The 25,823-nt window shown below is 42.4% G+C and overlaps 2 long non-coding RNA genes across 2 annotated transcripts; both read left to right on the top strand.

Annotated features, from left to right (window-relative positions):
• LOC109721647 lies at positions 11,631-12,108 on the top strand. The gene is made up of 3 exons (XR_002219256.1): positions 11,631-11,751; positions 11,828-11,924; positions 12,012-12,108. It is a non-coding gene; the product is annotated as an uncharacterized LOC109721647 (long non-coding RNA).
• Positions 12,148-14,433, top strand: LOC109721648. Its single transcript, XR_002219257.1, has 3 exons — positions 12,148-12,477; positions 12,567-12,624; positions 14,251-14,433. It is a non-coding gene; the product is annotated as an uncharacterized LOC109721648 (long non-coding RNA).

Consider the following 25,823-nt stretch of genomic DNA (forward strand, 5'->3'; position numbering starts at 1 on the left):
TGAAGAGATTGCGGAACCGTGAGATTCCCTATGTGAAGAGTGCTTTGGAGCAACACGACGAGCGCGAGGCCACTGGGAGTTGGAGAGCGCACTGCGGGAGCGCTATCCCTATCTCTTTCAGATGGAGGCTTGAAGTACTTTACTTTTTGAGTTTCGCGGACGAAAACTCCTTTTTAGGAGGGGTGAATGTAATACACTGACCTTTGCAAATTGCGAGGTTCAAGTGATTGCTTGTGTTTCGAACTTTTTCATACTTGGTGAGGTGTCACGCCCGGGTCGATTTTAAAAGTCTTTTTAAAACAGAGTTGCGGAAAACGTGCCATTTTTTTTTTTGAAAATACCGTCTTTCTCAACCTGGCCACGCGACGTACAGACCCGCACATACAAAGTTCCTCTGTCACTATCGGACAGAGTCTCCTTTGTATTGGCACGGCGTACCAACAGATACAACAGGATCTCAACCAAACTCTACATTTAAACCAACAACAACCAAAGCATGATATGCATTTTCATACAGCTAACAATCCTTAGAAGATGCATGCCTCTAAGCACTCCTTAGGCGCTGGATGATGTAATGCACAATACAACAAACATCCTATTTAAAAGTGCTCCCACACGGAAGCTTTTGTTTTAAACTCTAATTCATTCATTCATAAAAACCGTTCGAAACCTTTTTAAAACTGTTTCCCACACGGAAACTCTATTTGAAAACCGACTACCTCGAGGGGTAGAAAACCACGATGCATAACTACAAGAAAACCAAATCTCCACAGAACGCAAAACCACAGATCGAAAATCCAATCTCATGTATAATAAAACATCCATAATCTCATGCATAAACGGAATCACCACATTAACATCTAACTGAACCATTTATTAAGAAAACTACTAAGTGCGGGAAAGAAATAACCAGGGTGACGGTCGCTACTGCCGTCTAACTAGATCGTCTCTCGTCGAGCCCGAAATCCAACTCCTCGTCTCTGTAACCTGGGGGGGGGAAAGGGGGTGAGAAACCGCAACCATGGTTTTCTCAGTGGGTACGACAGAGCCACGAAGGCAAGTCGTAATCACCGAAACCAAAGGAGATAGATAAACAAGTATATAACTGTAAGCTGATATGAAATAGAACTACAGTAGCTACAACAGATAAATAGGAAGCAATAATAAACCTTCTACTGTATAGAAAACAATGCAAAGAATGCCTCAATGTACTGAACCAGAAACTGTACCCAATCTGTGCTGCTGATCGGTTCGTAGACCTCAAGCGCTACATGTCCTAACTCAGACCGCCTGATCCATCCGCCCCCGCAGGACGACCTATCCGGATAAGTAACCTCCGATCGGTGGCCAACCGATACCGGTGTCATGAATACCCCAAGTGCCGTGACTAAGTCATGCTGGTAATGCTCAACAAAAACAAACCCGACTAAAAGCCGTGCCTAGGCCGAAGCCAACAACGAGGGCGTACAATGCCAAATGAAATAAAAGCTAGGGCGTACAACGCCGAACCGAAATAAGATGCTAGGGCGTACAACGCCGAACCTCGATCAACCAGATCGAAACACAACCACAAGAGAGTCGATGTGTTGCCTGACCCAAGGTCCACAGAGATACTGAAATACAAATGCAACCTGCTCTACATGTCTATCATCACTAACCCATGGCAGTCAACGAAATACGATAGCCAAATGATACCAAACACTGACATGTAGAGCTAATATACTGGAATAGAAAAACAGGAAGAAGAGGTGAAACTCTCACCGACTACCACTCGAGAGCACCACCTGTCACTGTCGGCTCGGAACACGGAGTACGCACAAGTCTACCGGACCTAAGAAGATCCACACAAGTCAGTATCCAAACCACTCACCCAAAGCACGAGACTCACAACCCCCACAAGGATCCCGTAATCGGTTTCCCAAAACCGATCCCGTAACTCACGGAAGTCCCGAAAACACACACGGGACGCCGTCGGGACCGCACTAAGTGTCCGAACTCACACGACTCGTACCACGAGTCACCTGCTGCCCCAACATTCCAATTTGGATTGCCCTGGCAGTGAAACACAAGGTAACACAACAATACGGTCATCGCCGGATAATCGTACGAATCCGGGTTTCCGGAGTGTCTATTTCGACACGAAACCCTCCGTCGCTCACCCATCATCATCGACACCACAAAATGATGATGGTGACCAGCAACAAGGCTCAGCGATGAAACCACGAAGCAAAACCAAACACCGTCGGAAAGAATCCGAACCGAAACGCGCGTTCTTTCGGCGAATTTCGCCGAAAAACGCACCGAAATCGACTACGATTCTCGCGAAAGCTAACGGACCATGACAATCAGTCGAGCGATCATAACAAACTCCCACACACTGCCCACAGTAGCCACGCAAAGCAGCAATCGCATAAAGAGACCTCTAATTAACATAAATAATCGTCATTTTAATGTAATTTTGAGGCGATCAAGCGGCTCGTTCACGCAAACCGAGGACTTCAAGTCCGCAGAGACACGTACTGACAGGTCTCGACGTACCGGAGTCGGTGCTCACGATCCGGAGCACAGCGGCTCGCTGTGGGAAGCGCGGGAGCAACGCCGAAGGTTCAGCGAATAGCGCGCAGTCAGGGAGATCGCGCCGAACAGAATAACCGGACACTTCTGATCCAAGGGAAGGTGAGCTTGTGATCAGCACTGACCCACGATCACCGTGCTCAACCTCCGGAGGCATCAGGACAGCCTCGGATCGCCGGGTAAGCGTGCGCAAGCCCAAATCAGCAGCCCAAACAGGCTGAAAGGAGCGCAGCGGATGATTGACTCGAGGCCGAGTCGGGTGGTTAGCTTGATTAGGTTAATAGAAACCTAAAGGTAAGAGCTGAGGTAATAGAAACCTTAGAGTAATGTGAATTTGAGTTGTGAACTGAGGTAATAGAAACCTTAGAGTAAAGAAATATGAGCTAAGGTACCTAAGTAAAAGTAGAATTCAAATGATCTACTAGATGTTGCATAGAGTTGAATGACTTGCATATTGCATATTGTTAGGTCTAACATGTATTTCAATTGAATATATTTGCATTGTATATTGTTGAACTAACATATTGCAGGGCCTTCTTAGACCTTTTGGTCGAGCTTTTCCCTTGGGTGGCCGTACCCACTGGGAACCATGGAGTTGGTTCTCACCCCACGTTGTTTTGGGGTGTTTACAGGTTGTACGAGTGCGGCGCGGCGGCGCGAGGCAAGGGCGTAGCTCCGTAGATAGCGCCCTACCCAGAGACTAGAGCTAGCAGTACCCCGTCGACATAGCTTAGGGGTTAAGGAATGAAAGGAACATAATATATCAAATTTGTAATGAGTAATTTGTAATAACTAGATTGCATTTGGATGAAAAAGAATGTAAAAAGAATTGTAATGTAAAAATATGTGAATGTGAATGTATGTAATAATATAGGATGTGTTATGTTGTTGATACCTTCCTTATGCAATCTGTTTGTTGAATACTGTTCCTGGTTGGAACCTTCGTATTGTATTGATTGCGTTGCCTTAAATGTACAGGGGAAACCCTGTCCATTCGGTGCTGTCGGCGGTGTCGCGAACCTGACCAAAGAGGCGGGGGTCGCGGGTCGTGACACATATGTTATCGAGTTATTGATTCTCTTGCATAATCGTTTAGGTAGAATTTGAAGAGGATTGTATAAAGAACCATGATTGTTAATCTATTTTCTTTTCCTTTTCTTGGGCTGATTGCAAATTTAGTTCCTAGAGTTTAAATTGATTTCAATCTTTTGTCCTTACAGCTACATTTGTAGCAATTTAGTCCACAATCTTTGCAGCCCACAATAGTCAAATTCTTATGTTAGTCTCCAGTCTGAAATATGAGCAAACTCCACATACTAAATTTTTTTACCTAATCTTTCCTTTATATAATTTAAGGAGCTCTTGTAGTTTAATTATGCTTTTCTACTCTGTAAGTTCTTGTCAGAGTAAACTTAATTTAAAATGAGAAAGAACTACAAAAGCTCAATTGTACATTCATGCCCAATATATATGAACATGATAGACACATCAATTTAAGGATTCTAAACTCTTAAAATCAACTACAAAAGCTTAATCTCGTAGTTGATCAAAATCCCAATTTTTGAAGCCTCGTAACATGCAACTAACTCATCAAAACCTCTTAAAAATAAAAGCAATTCATATAACTATGTATTGGTCCCTAAATTCAAGTAGAAAGAACTAAAAGTTAATTATCAAAAATCTCATTTTGGGCTCTTAGGGTCCCAACCCTAAAATCACAAGAAAATTTCGTAATAGGGCAAAAACCCTCAATTTAGGACTTCAATATTTGAATATAGTGTCATAAAATCTTCAAAAACTATAACCAATCCATAAAGGATAGCTTGGGACCTTCAAAGAGAATAGAAAAATATGCATGCAACTCAAAATATTCATTCTTTGATACTCACAAAGCACCAAACCGAAAATTTACTTTGTTCTCTAGCTAGAGTTTCAACTTGAATATGGGTTTCCTTCTCCAAAGGTTCTGCTCCTAAATCCCTTCAATTTGAAGGAAAAATCCTTCATCTCATTACCAAGTAGAAGAGAGGAGAAATAGGGTATTGAGAGAAAGGGGAAAATGGAAGAAAAGAAGAAGGGAATGGGGATAGAAGAGTTTTTCTCTTCTTCCATTCAAACCAGCCCACTTAAGGGCGTTTCTATAATTTTACTCAATATTTTCTTGGGAAAAATTATGGTTGGACCAATAGTTAACGAGCTAAATTGATAAGCTATAATTTTAATTAGTAATTTTACCAAACTACCCATAACAGTTGGTGAAATCCTGAACAAGCTCGCAGCTCAGGGCTGTACCGACGACTATTAGAAAAATTGCAATAACTCTTTCGTCCGATATCCGTTTAAGGTGATTCAGGTTACGTTAGAAAGATAACTCGACGATCTTTCCAACAAGACCAATTTCGCCTGAATCGGATGTCGATAACCTGGTTAAAAGTTTTCCCAAAGTGGCTGGTGGTGCAATAACAGATTAGACTCAACTGTTTTGAAATTTTCATCCTCAAATAATTCGTTTCGAAATTTTCGTCCTCAAATAACATTTGTAATTAAGCTTTTAATTGTTGCATAAAGAGTAGTCTGATAATTAAGCAATGGATATTTAGAAAAAGAAAAAAAAAACTCAAAACAATAAACCTAAAACAGAATCAAATTATACAATTAGAATGCTTAATTAGTTCAATGCATACCATATATCATAGTTCAATGAACACCCTGTTTCATAGATTTCAACAATTTTCTCGATTAAACTTGCGTGTCGGATCAAAGATAAGACGAAAGTTGCCCATTCCAAACAGATTTGAGTCTAATATTGAAATTCTTGGACTGATTCGGCGAGATAAATGCGATATTGCGAAGTTATCATATCCAATCACACAAATGCTGCAACAAATCATCAAAACAAGAAACGTGTAAGGAGATTTAGCGATTAGGGCATACATGCAATCCGGAGATCGTATCCCAGCAGGATAGGGGCTTGATCCCCTCATCGTTGTAGAGGTTTTGGCAGAGCGAGAGCTTCTTCAAGTGAGAGAGAAGCGCGACGCGGGGATCGAGCTTGGATAGGCGATTGGCCGTGAGGTCCAACTCCTCGATGTTCTCGGGGATCTCGACCTCTCCGAGATCGTGGAGTTGGTAGCTCATGAGATCAAGGCACCGCACCTCCTCCTCCTCGACCTCCTCCTCCATTGGCTCTTCGTCTCTAGCAGCTCGAGCTCGAGCTCGTGGTGAAAAAAAGAAAAAGAGAGAGAGAGAGAGAGAGAGAGAGAGAGAGAGAGAGAGAGAGAGGTGAACATAAAGAGCTCAGAGATGGAGATCGAGGGGAGAGAGAGATAGAGAGAGAGGTTATTTGAAATATAGGGAGAGCTAATATGAAAAGTGTTTATTGCCCAAGGTTGGCCCATGGCCCAATTGATGGAAAAAGTTAATAAAATATAGTCCCATTGGTCCAATATTATTTATAAATTTGAGAACTATCATCATATATACCAGCGGTTTAGTAACTGCTACAATAAAAATAAAAAACGTTGGTATAATATACTTTTAGCGGTAGTTAGCCTAATTGTTGGTAAAAAAATTGTTGGAAGAAGCTCTATTTATTGTAGTGAGAGACTGGTCCCCCCAGTGAGCAGTGTTGCGGCGGCCTTGGGGCAACCGGTTCCTGACGGGCGAGACCGGTCCCCGAGCGCGTCCACGCGGGGAGAGACCGGTCCCGAGCGGGGAGAGACCGGTTCCCGAACGTCGGGTTTTCGAGGCAGGCTGAGAGACCGGTCCCGTGCAGGGAGAGACCGGTCCCTCTGGGCGAAAATTGCCCAGACCGGACTGATGCAATATTGGATTTTTGAGGGCCCTCTTTGGATTTTGTTACACTAGAGGGCATATATGGCTACTTCTTCCTCTCTTCTCCCTCATTCCACCATTCCCTTTGCTCCTAGAGAGAGAAGAAAAAGAAGGAGAGGAAGAAGAAAAAGGAGAGAGCTTGTTGGACGCTTGGAACTTCACCCACACTCTCTCTTCTTCCTTTTGGTGGCTTGGAGCTTGGATTTGGAACATTGTTGAGGAAAGATCTTGGAACCTAGAGGGTTTTGAACCTTGATTAAAGCTTCTAAGAGGTAGGTAACTTGTTCTTTCCCCAAGATTTCATAATTTGAAGGGTTTTAGTAGATGGAACCCTAGAATGGGAATTTAGGGTTGATTTTAGGGCTTTTTGATTTAGGGCTTTTGAGGCTAAATTTCTTGGATTAGAACCCTCCTTTGGGTTAGATTGGAAGGATCCTAACCTTCTTTCGGAGCTTGAGAAAGATTTTCTACTCCCTAGGTGAGTTTTTGCCCTATTCTTGTGATTGTTAATGTTTGAGCCTAGAGTTGTTCGTAACGCTTGTGTATCTCTTCGCTCATTACTTTTAGGGTATTTTGAGACTCGTGGACAACTCCGTTCGGCGGATCGGAGGACACTGCGACGGTTCGGTGGGTTTGACCTAGCCTGGCATATGAGAAATCCTCATATCTCATGTTTTATGCTCGTAGAGTAAAAATTCATGCATTACCATGATAAACATATTTATTGTGAATTTTAGGATGCGTAACATGCCTATATTATGTATAAGAAGTTTCGGGCCCCTATATAGCAGAGGGCTACCTTGTGGGACTTGTACATGATTGGCATCCTATTGAGACTTGGAATCATATTTCTTATTGTGAAAAGGAGCATTACCTTCATGCATTTTAAACTATTTCTACTTGAGACTTAAAGGATTTTAGTAAGCCATAAAGAGGCATATGACAAGATTGACATGTGAGATCGTGAGCTAATGTCATAAAGCGGCATTGAGCTCGGGTTGTTTGTGAACCTAATGGATAGGGCCATTGAGAGAATTGGAACATGTTGTGCATCGAAATGTCTAAGTGTCATAAAGGGGCACTAGACCTAGTGAGAGTTGGAACTTCACCTTGAGACATAGAACTAGATCGTTGGATGCTAGTGGCTATTACCATGCTAGAGACATGATGATTGGATACTTGAGACGATGATTTCACTTGCTTGCCATTTGTGCTCATTCGCACATGCTTGTAAGGGTCGCTCCCTACAAGCCGGCACTCCGGAGTTGGCCTACGCGACTTATGTTTGGGCGTGCGGTATCGAGAAACCTATGGGGTCGGGAGGGATAGACTCATTCCTAGAGTGGAAATGCTCGAGCTACCACCGACACTTAGGTGGCACAAGCTGGACTACAATATGTAGGTCCTAAAATACGTTGGAAATAATGACATTGAACCGAAAATTGACTATCACTACTAGATAGACTTAGTAGTTGGATTACCTTTACATGCTTATAGCATAGCGTTGGGACTTGTAGTATACATGATAATCTCATACATTGCATCATAGTATACTTGTTATCATGATAAAGCATATTCATCATACATTGGCATAATGGACCATGATACCTACTTGTTCGTTATGTTTAGACATATTAGTCATGCTTGGACTTGCTTCATTGGGATAAAGTATATGTACACACTTTCAACATCATGTTTATTTGTGATATAGTAGCTTAGCATCTAATTATGCTTTCATAATGCAATTATTTCATTACTATTGCCTTGTTGACTTACCTTTTCTTTTGGGGCCTAGTGGTGCATTGAGCTGAGGTCAGTAATTGCCCACTGGGAACTATAAATTATAGTTCTCGCGCCCTCTGCTTTATGTTTTCTTTCAGAGCCTTCCACGCCGGGAGAGGCTAGGGACCGTGGGAAGGGCGTTGCTTCGAGCTAGCTCTTCTGCGAGAGACGAGTGGATAGGTGGTCTACCCTCGATGTTTTTATTTTGGAGAGGTTGAGAGCTGTACCAGTGCAATAGAGACCACCCCTTTTTGTACTATTTTAGGAGATGATATTGTACTACTATATGTTCTACTCTTATTGTTTCAGTATACCTCTTTTACCTTGTTATAGACTATAGATCTATCTGTGCTCTGATATCTCTAGATGTAGGTTACCTTTGGTTTTATTTTCCGCTGTTGTTGTAGACACCTTATATGTGCTGACATATGGCGGGTCTGGGCACGCTACCGGGAAGGCTTCTGCCGGTCCCGGGGCGTGACAAATTAGATGTCATCCATGCAAGATCAAGTTATTGTTTAACTTGTCTCTATAGGGTTCTATGTCACAAACTCATTCTCATGCATCCTAAGTTCACATGCCAAGCTTACTACGCCGCAATACAAGGGAGCATGCAAGAATAGTAAAAGTAACATCTAAATACCCTAACATGCATGATACTATATATGTAGGATGTTCAACATAGAAATACTTAGACATAGGGAGAAGCCCAGTTGCTTCGGGATGACACCCCCCACCTTTTATCGCTATCACGAGGCTAGGGTTTCGATTTCGTGATTTTTGGAAGCTTTCGCCGCAAGCTGCGGCAATCTGTACCTTAACGGCTTCGTTCTTTAATATCTTCACGTAGCCTCGTTGTATCGCCGAACCGACTTCGCCAACGCGTCAGAAAACCTAGAAATTAGGTTTATACATGATCAATTTAGATCAAAACCCCTCACAAGCAAAACCCCCAATAATAATAGTATCTCACACTATTTTTATTTATATTTATTTTTATAATAAATTCTGACATACTATATTCTACCGTAACTTCTTACTTTGAGGAGTTCGGTATCTTACAATAACCTACTACTCGGACGCGATTGGATTCACGCGAACGAGTGCATGCCTTCTACACTCCACGGAAAGTTATTCCAGTGGATCGGAGAGAAAGTTGAAGAAATCCGGGCCGAGGGACGGCCCCAAATGGTGGACATTAACACCGAGGGAGTCGGCAATATCAATTGGGCCGACGCGGATCCAAATCAAATTTCCTTCGTAAGAGTCACAGAAGAAGGAGTCCAGTTGATCCTCACTAGAGATGAAGAAGCTTTGGTACCAGCCGAAGAGCTACCAAAATGGTTAAAATGGAATGCCAAGGACCAAGAACCGAAGCTTTAGAGGAGCTTCGGCCAGAAAAGCCGATCGATAAGATCGGCTGTGTGGTAAATTCAGCCTAAAAGGCCGAAAAGGTGGTAAGCAACAAGAAGGCCGAAAAGGCCAACGAAGAAATTATGAAGTCGATTGCTAAAACCGATACACAAGAAATGATGAAATCGGCAGAAGAAGCCGATGAATATATATCGGATGTAGCAAACAGGCGAACCGAAAAGTTGGACTTAGAAGAATCGCCTATCAAAGTCGGTGAAAAGAAATTGGAGACACAAGATCCACTAATTGAAGTGAACTTGGGGTCTGATGAAGATAAGCGACCGACTTACATTAGCGCTAAGCTTTCGGCTCAACAACAGGAGGAGCTGAAAGCATTGCTGAAGGAGTACAAAGACTGCTTCGCCTGGAGTTATGAAGAAATGCCAGGGTTGAGTCGAGAAATTGTAGAACATAGGCTATCCATTAAAAAGGGTTTCAAACCTTATAAACAACCGGCTCGTAGGTTTGAGCCGAGTATTGTACTCCAAATTAAGAATGAAATTGAAAATTTTTTGAAGCCCGATTTAATTAGAGCGGCCCGTTATGTTGATTGGATATCTAATATAGTTCCAGTACGAAAAAAGAATGGTAAACTTAGAGTTTGCATCGATTTCAGGATTTTAAATTTAGCTACACCAAAAGATGAGTACCCTATGCCTATAGCCGATATATTAGTAGATTCGGCTGCTGGTAACGAAATCCTGTCCTTTATGGATGGACATATTAGGTACAATCAAATTTATATTGCCGAGGATGATGTAGCTAAAACGGCTTTTAGATGCCCGGGATCTATTGGAACCTTTGAATGGGTAGTTATGCCGTTCGGCTTGAAGAATGCCGGAGCTACTTATCAGAGAGCAATGAATTTTATATTTCATGATTTAATCGGTAAAATGTTGGAAGTTTACATTGATGATATAGTTGTAAAATCCAAATCACAAGCCGAACATTGGGTTGATTTAAAGCTCGCCTTTGAGAGGATGAGAAAATACAAGTTAAAGATAAATCCCTTGAAGTGTGCTTTTGGAGTTTCAGCAGAAAATTTCCTAGGATTTTGGTACATAAGAAGGGAATCGAAATTGATAAGAATAAAGCGAAGGCTATATCAGAATTGCCACCTCCAAAAAGCAAAAAAGAGTTACAAAGCTTATTGGAGAAGATTAATTATTTAAGGCGATTCATATCTAATTTGGCCGGAAGAATATGAGTTTTTACTCCATTACTTCGGCTGAAAAGTAAGGAAGAATTTGTTTAGATGGAGGAACAACAAGGAGCATTTGAAAGTATAAAGAAGTATTTATCAAATCCTCCTATTCTCATGCCTCCTAAGCAAGGACAGCCGATAAAATTACATTTCGGCTGCGGAGGAAAATCTTGGGTGTTTGTTAGCCTAAGAAAATGAAGAAAAGGAAGAACAGGTCATTTATTACTTAAGCCAACGATTATTAGACACTGAGAAACTGTAATACACTGAACTTCGGCAAATTGTGAATTTGAGGGTTGGAATAGTGAGTGGAACTCTTCTACAACTTTTGAAGGATTGTTGAGAGGCTTCTACAAATTACTGGGGCAAACAGATATCTGGAAATGGAAAATGCATCGCAAATGCATGACTCAAATGCAATGCTCTGAATTGGGTCAATTGCGAAGTTCGAGTAAGGGGAATGACATTCGGAACCTTCCTACATGTTCTAAAGGGTTTAAAGATATTTATGAATGAGTTTGAGAGTGATTGGGATGTGGGAAGCGAGAATGTGCATTGCTCCTGCGAAATTGGCCATTTTGCATTGGTGTACCGGTACATGCATGATGTTGTACCGGTACAGCAAGCAGCAGCAGCAGCTGCGTGGCAGTATGGGTTTTATGGTCTTTTCACCTTTCCAGCTTATCTTTGAGCTCCCTACTCGGCCCCTGCAACCAGGATAAGGATGCTTGAGCTCAGCAACAAGGGTTTGGAGTTTTCCTTTTCTCTCTCTAAGGGTTTTTTTCTCTCTCTATAAGGAATCAAGGGTTTAAGCTTGATTCATCTCTTTGCTTGATGTTTACTGGCAGAGAGTGTTTTGGAGTTGTTGTGGGAAAAGAAGGAGGAGTATTAAGGGGTATTTCGTGACCTTACACACTCTTATAGCTGGTTGAGGTTTTGGAAAGGTAATATTACTTAATTACTATTTAGTTTCAGGCTTAATGATGGAGTTAAGTAGGATTTGGTTCTTTGTTTTGTTAGCTGAATTGGGAGAAGCCACAAGACAGCTAGAGAAGGGGTTTAACTTCTGGAATTTTCTACTATAATTTCCTAGAAAGCTGAATCGAACTTGGAGAAGGTGAGTAGTTCATTATCTACCTTATATTGATCATATTTATGATGTAAAGATAGAGTAGAGATGCTGATTTTGGGCTGATGCTCTCAGCTGTAGGTTATCCACTTAGAGCTGATTTGAAGGGTGGTTATGAGCTGAATTAAGGTGTGTAACCAGAGTCGAGGTGGAGGATTAACACTGCGCTAAACCTAGGTGAGAATTAGGTTGAATTAGAGTGTTCTAGTGATGATGTTGATGCAGTTTTTGAAGCTAATACGCAGCAGATTTATAACAGGGTATTGGATAACTTTCGGCTATATATTGAGAGCCTTTGGAGATGGAATTGAGCGTGCTAACCTGAACCAAAACTAGGGTGCAAGCTGTGACCGGGTATAAGGGAAAATGTTGCTGAAAATGAATGTTTTGATATAAATTTCGATGCAGTTTTATAAGTAAATCGCAGCAAGGTTAAGACCTGGTTGAGCTGAATTCGGGACTCATTTGAGCAGGTTTGAGCTGAGTTTTGGGGAGCTTCTACATACATTGGAGAGTGGATTTAACCTCCCTTTTAACTTAGGTAAGTAATTACTACCTATTCGGTGAATAGATGAGATTTTGCTATAGATATCTAATTCAGCTTGTAGCTGATTTTGACTCATGAATTAGGAACCTGGATGCTTGAATTGCTCACCGTGTGAGATTGACAAGAGGCATCGTTTAGCAGGTGGGTCGGACCTTCCCGAAAAGGGTGAATTCCCTCTATGCCATCTTGGACATCTGGAATCGGAATCATTACATATTGTTTGATTAAATTTGGGCACGCTTAATTATGCATTTCATATTGAATAGTATTAATTGGGTTCTATTAGACAACAAGAGAATGACGTACTGGAAGTGAAATTAAGCAAGTTTACATGTAGTATGCAGGGTATGGTGTTTATATATTTGTGCCTCTTTGTTGGTACTGTTTTTCCCATTCATGAGGTTACAACTATTATAACCTTCGAATTTGAGTATAATCTAGTTAAAGATCCGAAATTGAGCTTACATTGAATACCTCGAAGGACTTGTATATGAATCTGGTGAGAAGCATTTCATAGAATGTTGCATCTATTTATTCTAAACTATTGATTCTACTTCACCTGAACTGAACTCGTTAATTTCATGTTATGGTATTGATCTAGTTAAATAACTAGAAATTGGCATCATGATATACCTTGAAGGTTATTCTTTTATGAGTATCTAGTTTACAACTCCAATGGTTTACGAAACTTTACTTGTATAATCCAGTAGAAGTGTTTGTTGAATCCTGTTTACAAGTAGTAAAGGATGATGTTGAACTATAGGTTATGTGTCATGAGTCATTGAACATATCTTTAGTAAACCACTTTCCTTTTATGTAAGGAATAGTGAGAGGACTATTAGTGAGTGTCCGAATGTAGCCTGATAGAATCACTAGTGTGATGTAAGCTTAAACTTATTAAGTTGTACTGGCTATGGGTAGAGTTATGTTAACAAGTTGTTGATGGTGACTTATGAATGGGTACTACAGTGTCGACCTTGGGTCAAATTGAGATTCCATGTCAGAGACATGATGCCGTTGGAATATTTGTACCCTGGATTACAGCTTGCATGCCATTACGCTCTTTCGTACAAACTTGCGGGGGTCGCACCCCCCAAGTCCAGCACTCCGGAGTGGCTTAGCGACAGATGCTCGCCTATGTACGAAGTGAGCGCCAAAGTGGATTGCCGTGGGGAGTATACACTACCACGGGGCCATTAGGCACGGCGCGGCTATGACTTATGACTTTACCTTTTGTGTAAGTCAATTGTGAATTGGGTTATGATAAGTCACCTTAACCTTAAATGGATATAGTAGCAAGAATACCTTTTGACCTTGGTCAAGTGAACTTATTGATGAACAAGCTAAAAGTTGACATCTTGATTAACTAGTGACTTAGTGATAGAGTGTTACAGTCTTACTAGTATAGGAATAATTACATGATATCATCAGTTAGTCCAGTGACAATAAATTATCCTGCATACCATTTGACATATGACTAGTTATACTGTTACTTAACATGAATGATAGAACCTATCATGAGATACTATTACCGACAACTGGTGGTTATGTGGTTATTTAGAGATCTTAAGTAAATAGTTTGATTGAGCTATTACCAGTAAATAGCATGATTGATTTATTTAATACCTGCTGCATTTACTTGCTTCTTTATTACTGATTACTCATGTCACAGTTGACCTAGTGGTGTATTTCGCCACTCTCGGCAGCTTACCCACTGGAAACTATTGTCTAATAGTTCTCACACCCTCTTTGTTGTTGCTTTTACAGAGCCTTCCACAACGGAAAAGGCTAAGGTTCTTGGCGAGGGGTCAGCGGCTAGCTAGAGCTTTCTCGATGTTAAATAGATGGATGATGTTCGATAGATGGAACCACTCCAGATTTTCTAGTTCTGTATTGTGTTGTTAACGAGATTCTGTAAATTTATAATTGTTCCTTCCTGTTGTATTAAGATGTCGCGTTGTTTAAGTTTCAACTTTTAAGTTTTGCTCTGATTACCTGATTAGAATTGAATGCTTTTACTATATTGATTGTAGATGCCTTGTGTATACTTGAGTTGTGGTGTACACGGCGGGTCTGTGCACACGACTGGTGAGCTTCCGCTGAAATCCAGGGCGTGACAGAAACGATACTGGGCTATTGAAAAATTATACTTGGCATTGTACTACGCTTGTACAAAGCTGAGATATTATATTTTACCAACTGAGGTATCGGTAATATGCAAAACCGACCTGGTAAAGTATATGTTGGCCAAACTTGTATTAAGGTGTCACGCCCCGCGACCAACCGCCAATTTGGACCGAGTCGCGGCGCCGCTAACAGACCGCCGAACGGACAGAGTTACCTCTGTACGTCCAAGGCGTCGCAATCCAAACAACAATGAATGTTCCAACTAGGAACGGATATCAATCTAGATTGCATAAGGAAGTATCAAATACATAAAACTTCTAGCTATTACAAGCATTCATTTCATTCGCATTTTACATCACAGTTTCCTTTCTTTTACAATAGACTTCCAAATACAATTTAGGTTATTACAACACTAGTTGTACATGATTGATACATTTTTGTTTTCCTTATCTTCTAGTCCCCTAAGCTAGACTGTCTCAGGGTACTGCTACCTCGGTCTCTGTGGTCGGGCGCTATCTACGGAGCTACGCCCTTGCCTCGCGCCGCCGCGCCGCTCACACGGGTACCTGAAAACACCCCGAAACAACGTGGGGTGAGAACCAACTCCATGGTTCCCAGTGGGAACGGCCACCCAAGGAAAAAGCTCGACCGATAGGTCCGAGGAGGCACTGCAACATGTTAGTTCAACAATATACAACAGATATATATATATATATTCAATTGAAATACATGCCGTGTCTCACGATATGCGATATGGAAATCATGCAACTCTATGCCACATCTAGTAGATCATTTGATTCTACATTTAATTGGCTACTCTTAGCTCATATCTTTACTCTAAGGTTTCTATTATCTTAGGATCTCAACTCAGTCCACTAGCTTCTAAGGTTTCTATTATCTTAGCTCAAGCCTCTATCTCTAGCCCATGAGGGTTCCTCTACCCTATCGAAGCTAACCACCCGACTCGGCTTCTAGTCAATCATCTGCGGATAGTCCGCGCACTGGCTGCTTGTCAGCCTACCGCTCTCTCTGACTCAGCCTCATAGCGGCGAAGTCGTCGCACACCCTGAACACGGCTCGAGTCGCTTGACTTAGCCATCTGGCGGCGATCACGTTGCTCTTACCCAGCGTGAGCTCGAGGCATGACATTCCGTCTGGGGGCGAACGTATCGCACCTCACCCAACAACGGTCCATGTCAGACCCAGCCACCTGGAGGCACCCGCATTGTTCTTACCCAGCATGGATTCAGTCTATCCTGGTGGTCTGATCCTCAATCAGCTTAACCATTCGGCGGCGAAATCGTCCGACAAACGCCACGACAATGGTTCAAGCCCCGGGCGGTGATCTCCATGTGATCGCCCCCAATCCTCCCTCGGTACCAAGCTCGGCGACGAAGTCATCGCACAAACGCCCTAGCCTCTACCAGGGTCATCACAAGTCCTGGGATTCCGGAATCTACTTTCCACAGGTCGAGGGTCCATAGCCAACCCTATACTGTCGACCTAGCTCATCCTAGTGGCTATACCACTATACCCATCAACCTAGGTTTCAACACTCTAGGTTCTACGTCCATGTCACTTAACCTAGTTACAATTGCTAGGTTCTTGTCCTCTTAGCCTAGATGTCTATTTCTAGGTTTACTAGTTCGACCTAGGTTTACTAACACTAAGTTCGATGCCACACCTAGACTTGTTCGACTCTAGGTTCACTTGCTCAACCTATGTTCTTTAACACTAGGTTAGGTGCCACTTGATCTAGTTGACATCCTAGTTGTCCAATCGAGTACCTCATATCAATCAACTCTACTCAAACTAGAGTTATCATCTAGTTTACATGCATATATATATAGCATTATTCATATGCATCTACTTAGCATCTTCATCTATGCACTATTATTAACATGCATTCTTTACTTTTGCTAACATTATTTACATGTCATGCTCATCATGCTTGCTACTTAGCATTTTACTCTATGCATTATCATTCATCATGCATTACCTGTTCTTGTCTACATGCACATGCATCAACATGAGATTACGTTGCTTAGACATAAAGGGCGACCTAGTCGCTTCGGTAAGCACAACCCACCTTAGTTAGCTTTCCGATTGCTTGTCGACACTTGCAATAAGCCTCCCGCGGCACTCGGCACCCGTTTGGGCCTCACCTCACAGTTGCTCCCCAAGAGCGCGCCGCCTCGCCGTTTTAAGTGCTAACGGTATTCGCCTTGCCGTAACGGTGCTCGGGACCCGATTTCACAATTTATGGACGTCGCCTCGGCCTTCCAGTTGAAAACGAAGCTCCAAGCATCCGTTTCTGCAATATCTTTACAACGGCTTGTCGGATTGCCGAACCGACTTCGCCAACGTGTTTCGTTACCTACCAATTAGGTTTACGAAGGGTCAAATGAGATCAAACCTGTAACATACCAAACTTCTAAAACTTTAAAATTACGGTGTATATTTGGTTGAAAAGCCATTTGAATGGTCCTGGTGAAGTTCGGTGAAGTTCTGGAGCAATCGGGCGTTTCGGTACATGTAGGTGCGAAAACGGAACCCGAAAGGTTATGTTGTACCATGAGCTAAATCCGGCATTAGCGTGGATGAAAAGATGATGAAAATACGCTCGAAAACATGTTGGAAGAGTCTCGGTTCGATTTGAAACGAATCGGATGTCAAACGAGCGAAAACGAGCGAAAACGGAGCGAAAACGATGAAAAAGCTGAAAATTTGGCTAAGTCCTAAATGCTGAAATTTTGGACCCTATGGGGACAAGTCCCTCAAGTCCAAGGACCGGTCCCTGAGCCCGAAAATGCCCAGTTCGGGCTGTTGCGAGAAATGCATTGTTGAGGGTGTTTTCAGCAATTTTGCACTAATAGAGGCTATTAGATAGGGGAATGAGATCTTTCTCTCATTTCTCTCAACTCTAACACCCTCAAACTCTCCCTCTCTCTCTCTAGAAAGAAAAGAAAGAGAAGAAGAAGAAGAGGAAGGAGATGAAGAAAAAGGGAGGGGAAGAAGCTTGGAGGGATCATCGTCACAATCACCTTCTTCTTCTCCACCTTGGAGCAAGCTTTTGGAAGTAAGCTCCTTGCTCATTAATGGTAGATTTGCAGGGTTTGGTTTAAATACCCTATAAATGGATTTAGAGAAAACCTAGCATGCTAAATAGATGAGTAAAGCTTGAATGCAAAGCTCTAATGGTGGATTTTGAAATAGTTGCATATTAGGGCTCCAAAAGAGGGTTTTTGTAAATAGTTGGGTTTAATCTCAATTGACCATTTGTAAACCTAATTGGGGACCAAACGAACACGATGGAACACTCGGTTTGACGATTCGACGAGTGTACGCAAAGTTATTGACGAAATAGTCTGTTTTGGTACAGATAGCCGCAGCACGCGGGATAAGCCTCCAAAAATCATGAAAATGGATCGAGAGTATCGTGGTGTTGGGGAATAAACTCCCAAACAGATGGATCGCGGATTGGTGGCCGTTCGAGTGGTCGCACAAGAGTTCGGGCCAAACTGGGTCACGAGTGCCGCGGGAGGCCGATTGCAAGTGACGACAAGCAATCGGAACGTGTTAAAAGGTGGGTTGTGCTTACCGAAGCGACTAGGTCGCCTTCATGCCAAAGTGTAGTGTGTTTCACTATTGATGCATGATAAGAATGTTAAGTAAGAATGCATAATAAGAACGCTAAGTAAGAATGTACCATAATGATGCTAATAAATACATATAATGACATAAGCTAGATGCTAAGTAAATGTATGTGAAGTATACTAATGAATGCAAGAGCTAAATGCTAAAGGAGTATGTAAGACATATGCTAGATAAATGCATGAGTTAAATGCCAAGTAACATGAACTAGATGCATGTTTTAGAAATGGATGCATGATTGAAATGCTAATAAAGAATGCATGTGATATGTGCCAAGTAATGAAAATGACAAGATGAGAATGCTAAGTAAATGCATTGAATGATGTTAGCTAAAGGCATGAGATAAGTGGCATTGCATGTTAACATAAAGTAGAAAGCATGCTAGTGATAATGCATAATGATAAGATAAGAATGCTAAGTAAAGGATATATGTAAGTGGACATAAATGCACCTATAGATCGAGTGGCATTGAATCTAGTGTCAAGGACATAGGTTAAACAATAATAATAATGAACCTAGTGTCATTGAACATAGGTTAATCACGAGTGGCATGTCAAGTATGATTCCTAGGTGTGGACAACTAGGAAAACAAAAACATGAGTGGCATTGAACCTAGAGTCAAATGAACCTAGGTGATTAAGAATATTGAACCTAGAGTTAATGAACCTAGGCTAAGAAGATAATGACATTGAACCTAATGTATTAACTTAGGTTGAGTAAAGGCTTGGACCTAGATAGGTCGATAACATAGGGTGAGACGAACCCTTGACTAATGTGAAGTGGATTCCAAAATCCCTGCCGCTAGTGCAGCGGCTGCTAGTGCAGCATACAAGCTCGATAGTTCTTGGCCGCGGGTACATGCGGCGTGTTCCTCCCCCACCGGAAGAACTTCGAGGCTTATTATTGAGTAAGAATCATGAGCACTAGGGTGCATGTTGCATGTTCCTCTCCCTATCGGGGATCTCGGCTGCAGGTGTATGCGGCATGTTCCTCTCCCACCGGGGAGGATCCCTGACCACGGGTGTAAGCAGCTCTGGGCGACCCGTTGGGCGATGTGGTTTGTGATTGAAGGCTGAGGTGCATGTGAGAGTTCCTTCACCTCGAGCCGGACAGAGCGCGGACTATCCGCAGTTGATTGACTCAAGACCGAGTTGGATGGCATAGTTGGCTAAGGTAAAATAACCTTAGGAAAGAAAGGCTAATGTGTATAATATTACTAAGGTGTGAGTACCCTTAGTAAAGTATAAAGAACAAAGAATAAAGAATAAGGAAAGGCTAATGCTAAAGAATGGCAAGGAATAAAGAATAAAGAAAGGCAAATGCTAAAGAATAGCTAGCAAAGTGAAGAATGACTAAAAATAAAGAATGGATAAGAATAAAGAGTAGGAGTAATAAATCTACTTATATGAGTTGCATAATTTACATATTGCATGTTGTGAGGCAAAAGCATGGTAATGTTAGTTGCATGATTTATGATTTCATATCTATCTATTGGACTAACATGTTGTTTGCCTCCTTTGGACCTGATGGTCGAACTCTTCCCTTGGGTGGCCGTACCCACTGGGAACCATGGAGTTGGTTCTCACCCTACGTTGTTTTGGGGTGTTACAGGTTCACACGTGAGCGGCGCGAGGAAAGGGCGTAGCTCCGTAGTTAGCGCCCTACCATTGAGACCAGATAGCAGCACCCTGAGTCGGCTACTTAGGGATATGAAAAATAAAAGAACAAGATGTATCAAACTTGTAATAAATTTGTAATAATTTGATTGTATTTGGAAGTAAGAATCAAGGAATCAAATGTGATGTAATCTAAGAATGTAAAAATGTAATATGTGAGATGAATGCTTATAATAGCAAGTAGAATTATGTTTTGATACTTCCTTATGCAATCTTTGATTGAAATGTGTTCCTGGTTGGAACTTCGTACATTGTATTGATTGCGACGCCTTGAATGTACAGGGGAGACTCTGTCTGCGGTACAGAAAAAATCCTGTCCGTTTGGCGGTCTGTTGGCGTACCCGAAACTGACCAAATAGGCGGGCTCGGGGTGTGACAAAACCTTCCCAAATCACAAAACCCTATTTTGGGTGCCCTAGATGCTATTACTACCAAATCCACCAAATCGATCTATGAAATGGGAAAAAACCATCTAAATAGATGCTAGGGTTCCAAACAAACCAACTATAGAGATCAAAACCCTATCCCTAAAGATCTAGAGATCAAAACCCTATCCCTAAAGATCTACCATGAGAGGGCTCCAAGCTCACCTCTCTAGGCTTGCTCCAATGGCAAGAAGAAGATGAAGAGGATGATGATGGTGATGATCCTCTTCTCCTCCTCTATCTTCTCCTTCTTTTCCTCTTCTCTTTTCCTTTCTTTCTTTTCCTTCCTCTCTTCTTCCCCCTGTTCCTCTGCTACGAACTGAGAGAGAGAGCAGTGAGGGCGAGTGTGAAGGAGTGAGAGAGAGAGAGAGATACCCCTCTCTAATACCCTCTCATATTGTAACAAAATGCTATTCAGTCCCTCAACTTTTCATCTCTTACACAGCCTTCACTGGGCATTCTGCGCGCGGAGGGACCGGTCTCTCCGACCTGGGACTGGTCGCCGGGGCCTCCCCCCGCGGGCACGCGTTCGAGAACCAATCTCTCCCTGAGAGACCGGTCCTCGGGAGACCGGTTCCTCTCGGAGAGACCGGTTCCCGAGAGTTGAACTTTCGGGACTTAGCCGATTTTCGGCCATTCTCGCGGGTGTCGCAGGCTGGGACCGGTCTCTCCTCTGCCAGGGACCGGTTGCATTAGCAACCCCGCAACCTTCAGCTGATGGGACCGGTCTCTCACCTCCAGAGACCGATCCCCGAGAGCAACCTCAGCCGAAAAATGCAGATTACATTATTTGCTCTCGCGGACTCCATTCCAATGCACTTCTCAGTTTTCGTGCATCCTTAGCTTTTCCAAAGCTTATCCATTCGACCATTAGTTGATCCTGGACAAAGTGCAACCCTCGGATTGCGAGAATTCACATTGTTACATAAGGGGTCGACTTGGAAAGTGGATGTTGGCTTTGTCTGAATTCTCCCTTAATTATATTCCAGCAAAAGCTGTTAAAGGACAAGCAACAGCCGATTTCTTGGCTGGCCATCTATGTGTGGAAATTGAAGAGCCGAAACAAAATTTAGTCGGTTGTCAACCTTGGACACTTTGTTTTGACGGCTCAAGAACAGCCGAATCAGCAGGAGCTGGAATAGTTATCGAATCTCTTGAAGGATATTCGTGTCAATTTGCTTTCGAGCTAGATTTCGGCTGCTCTAACAATCAAGCCGAATATGAGGCCTTAATAATTGGTCTAGAAATTTTAGAAGAATTGAAAGCAAAGTCAATCGAAGTCATCGGTGACTCACAGCTAGTAATCAAACAAGTTAATGGAGAATATCGATGTGAAAACCCGAATTTGCAAAATTATTTAAGAAAGACAATAGAATTACTGTGCAATTTTGGAGAAGCTGAATTTGAACATCTGGGTAGACAGAAAAATAAAAAGGCAAATGAACTAGCCCAGTCGGCTTCAAGAAAAGCTAATTATATTATTCTATTATGTCCCGAGAGTATAAATTTGAAATGAATCGATGTCGACGTTCACAAGAACCAAAATCGGAACAACATTAGACTACTCAGTTGCGCCCTAACAGTATAACTTTGCAACGAGTACTTTTTCTCATTCTATCGAACAAAGAGTAAAAGCCAATTATATTGTTCTATTATGCCCTGAGAATAGGTTTAACTTCACTCTAGGTTCATCACATACATAACCTAGGTAAAACCGCTAGGTTCTATCCCATCTCTGCCTAGATGTCAACCTGTAGGTTCACTTGTTCGACCTATGTTTACTAACACTAGGTTCGATGCCACACACCTAGACGTATTCGACTCTAGGTTCACTAGTTCAACCTATGTTCTTTAATGCTAGGTTAGGTGCCACTCGATCTAATTGACATCCTAATTGTCTAATCGAGTATTCTATTGTTCTCATGTCAGTCAACTCTACACTTCTAGAGTTATCATCTAGTTCACATGCATATCTACCTAGCATATTCTCACAATGCTAATCATGCATTCTATGATTTCTATATCATCTTATATGCGTCTATTTAGCATTTGCGTCATATTATTAACATGCATTACTTAGCTTTAGCTACATGCATCATCCACATGCTTTATTTACATTTATATGCATCAACATGGATTCTTAATCATCTTAGACATAAAGGGCGACCTAGTCGCTTCGGTAAGCACAACCCACCTTAGCTAGCTTTTTGATTGCTCGTCGACACTTGCAATCGGCTTCCCGCGGCACTCGGCACCCGTTTGGGCCCGATCTCGCAGTAGCACTCCAATAGCACGTCGCTTTGCCGTTTCGAGAGCTAAAGGTCTTCGCTTTGCTGTTACGGCGCTCGGAACTCGACCTCGCGATTTATGGACGTCGCCTCAGCCTTCCAGGCGGAAACGAAGCTCCAAACGTCCGTTTCTTCGATATCTTTGTAACGGCTTGTCAGATTGCCGAATCGACTTCGCTAACGCGTTTCGTTACCTATCAATTAGGTTTACAAAGGGTCAAATAAGATCAAACCCTCCCAAATCACAAAACTCCATTTTGGATGCCCTAGATGCTATTACACCAAATCCACCAAATCGATCTATGAACAGGGGGAAAAACCATCTTGGTAGCATGCTAGGGTACCAAAAATACCATTTCTAGAGCATTTAAATCTAACTCTAGAAATCCACCATGAGGGAGCTAAGAAGCTTACCTCTCCAAGGGCCAGTGGGCAATTACTGACTTTAGTGAAATGCGCCACTTGGCCCAAAAGCTACAAAAAAGCGGGGGTCAGTAAACAAGTATAGACAAAAGCGATAAGTACAATGAGTAAATAAACAAGAATGCTTGCTGCCACAAGATATCTCTACTTAGCATGATTTTGCTCAAGTAATAAAAGGCTACACTAGCATGAATGTACCAAAGTATCACTAGTATGATGTCCACAAGCTAAATAGTAAAGATGTCATTGTTTACTATTCTAGTCAATGTCCACATAGCATGATGAATGCTCAATGTCAAATCTGAAGAGATCCGCCCGAAGGCTGTCTCGCCCTGAGACCCACCCGTAGGCTGTCTGGCCGGTGCCGAGCCTAATGGCCCTGTGGTAGTCAACATCCCCACCCTAGGGATGAGCCTAGCCCACGACAATCCACTTCAGCGCCCAATCCCGCACGGCGAATATGTATCGCGATGGCCATCTCCGGAGTGCCGGCTTGTAGGGAGCGACCCTCACAATCATGTGCGAATGAAAACAATGGCAAGTAACCAGAAGATCCGTCTCAAGTACCAAGTCCTCATGTCTAACAACATGGAATACGTCACATCTCTCATAGGCCTATCTCTATGTTATCATGTCTCTAATATGGAATATAAAAGATGTTAATGGCCTATCACTAAGTCCCAGATAACAGTTGCATAGTTTGCTAGTCCAAGTGCCTCTTTATGATACTTTTGGTCTCTATGTCCAAGTATAATAATTATGATCATGAATGCATAATTCTAATCATTTTTCTCGTACAAGACGAGTACCCAACTCGCAAAAGAGCCACTTATCACATGCATGCTAAAAACCTAGAATATCCTACTACATAGAGTGAAAATTTCATGATACATAAGGCATGCATTTTAAGTGTTCTAAAATTCACATAAATCCCATTTAACATGAATATGCAATCAAATTGACGTTACGACAAGTATAGAATACATAGGGGCCATTTCGCCCCGATTTCATGAAGTCAAACCCACCACAACTCTTGCAACTCTTTATTTAGCGACAAAACCAAGTGAAATCATGGAGGTTAATTCAGAGATTTCCGAAGAGTTTCGGTTGGTTCCTACTGGGTTTCCAGCCAGCTTGAGGGCGACGCTAGTTGTGGTTGTGCTGTAGTTTTAGTAGTATATAATCGTTTATATCAGCCTTAGAACGCTTAAGTCAAAATGAGTTTCCAGCCAGCTTGAGGGCGACGATAGTTGTGGATGTCCAGTAGTCTTAGTAGAAGATTATCGTCGATATCAGACTTACAACGCTCAAGTCGAGTTGCTCTGAGCTTCTGGACGACGCTTCTCTTTTAAGGTTTAACGTAGTTATTAGGCGCATATCAAGGCTAATTCGAAGTATTTACCGATTTATAAGGCGAATTCGAAGTTTCATCGAATAGGGACCAGATTCTTCCAATTTAGTGTCGATTAATAGAGTAAAAATTAACGACTTTAGAGTCGGATCGTGTCGTTCTTCGTTTTTGGGCTTTAATAATGAGTTTAGCAGCTTATCTTGCAGCTATTGCCGCTTTCACTCAGCGAATGGAAGAGTTCGACGGTTGGTCACTGGACGACCAGGTCCCGACGCTTTTGGGCAGGTTTTATGAGAGAGTGTGCAGGTGCATTCGAGACGCTGCGAGCATTTGTCGCTTCTTGCGTGCGTCGCTGCTTTTGTTCGCTTTAGCCGCTTAAGCTGCATCTCTCTCTTTTTGGGATCTCTCTCTTTCTCTTTTTTACCACTTTTTGGGAGGAGACCAGAGTTTTGGGAAGGTGTCTCGAGGACCTCAGCACGACCCCCAATATCTATCCCTAGTTTTACACTTTTCTGGTTTTATCGGAACGACGGTGCTTTACGGTGACACATGGCCATGTGGTATCGCCGACATGGCCATGTCGTTCGTCTTTTCCGACTAAAGGCGGTCAAGTTACGTGAATGAGTGAAAATCGTAAGGTTAGTTGGAGATTGAATAGGTTTGTGAACAAGATTGGAAAATCTTGTACATCCTCACTAGGTGTGTGGGAAGGTGTATGAGCTTGAGGCGTTAAACGTTTTCAAGTCACATAATGTCTCTGATCAGCCGTAGAAGCAGTCTCGAATGTNATACTGCAGGTGTATGGCGGGTCTGTACACGTGCCGGATATGCTTCCGCTGGTACCCGGGCGTGACAGTCTCCTAGCACCCTAAAGATGTAGGAGCAAGAGTCAAACGGACCTTACGAATAATACAAGGCTTAATCAATAACCTACTAAGCAAAAGGGCCAAAATCTCACCTAAAGTGTAGAAATCCCTTTTCAAAGCTCAAATGGAAGCTAGATCCCTTCCAAAGCAACCTAAACCAAGGTTCTAATCCAATTACATTAGCTCAAAAAGCCTCTAATCAAAAAGCCCCAAATAAATCCTAGGTTTCCCATTATAGGGTTTCATCTCTCAAAATCCACCAAAACTACGTTTAGAAGGGAGAAACAAGCAACTAACTTCTAGGAAGCTCCAAATTAAGCTCAAAATTCTCAAGGGTTGAAGATTGATCCTCCACAAAGCTCCAACCGCAAGCTCTAAGCCACCAAAGGTGAGAAACGAGGAAACGGATGATGCTCCAAGGCCTCTAAGCAAGCTCCTCCCCTTCTCCTTCTTCTTCCTCTCTTCTCCTTCTCTTTCTCTCTCTAGAGTGAGTGTGAAGGGGAGAAATGAGAGTGATAGGAAGAGAAAAG

This window comes from Ananas comosus, linkage group 15, assembly GCF_001540865.1.
Source record: "Ananas comosus cultivar F153 linkage group 15, ASM154086v1, whole genome shotgun sequence".
NCBI classification, from domain to species: Eukaryota; Viridiplantae; Streptophyta; class Magnoliopsida; order Poales; family Bromeliaceae; genus Ananas; species Ananas comosus.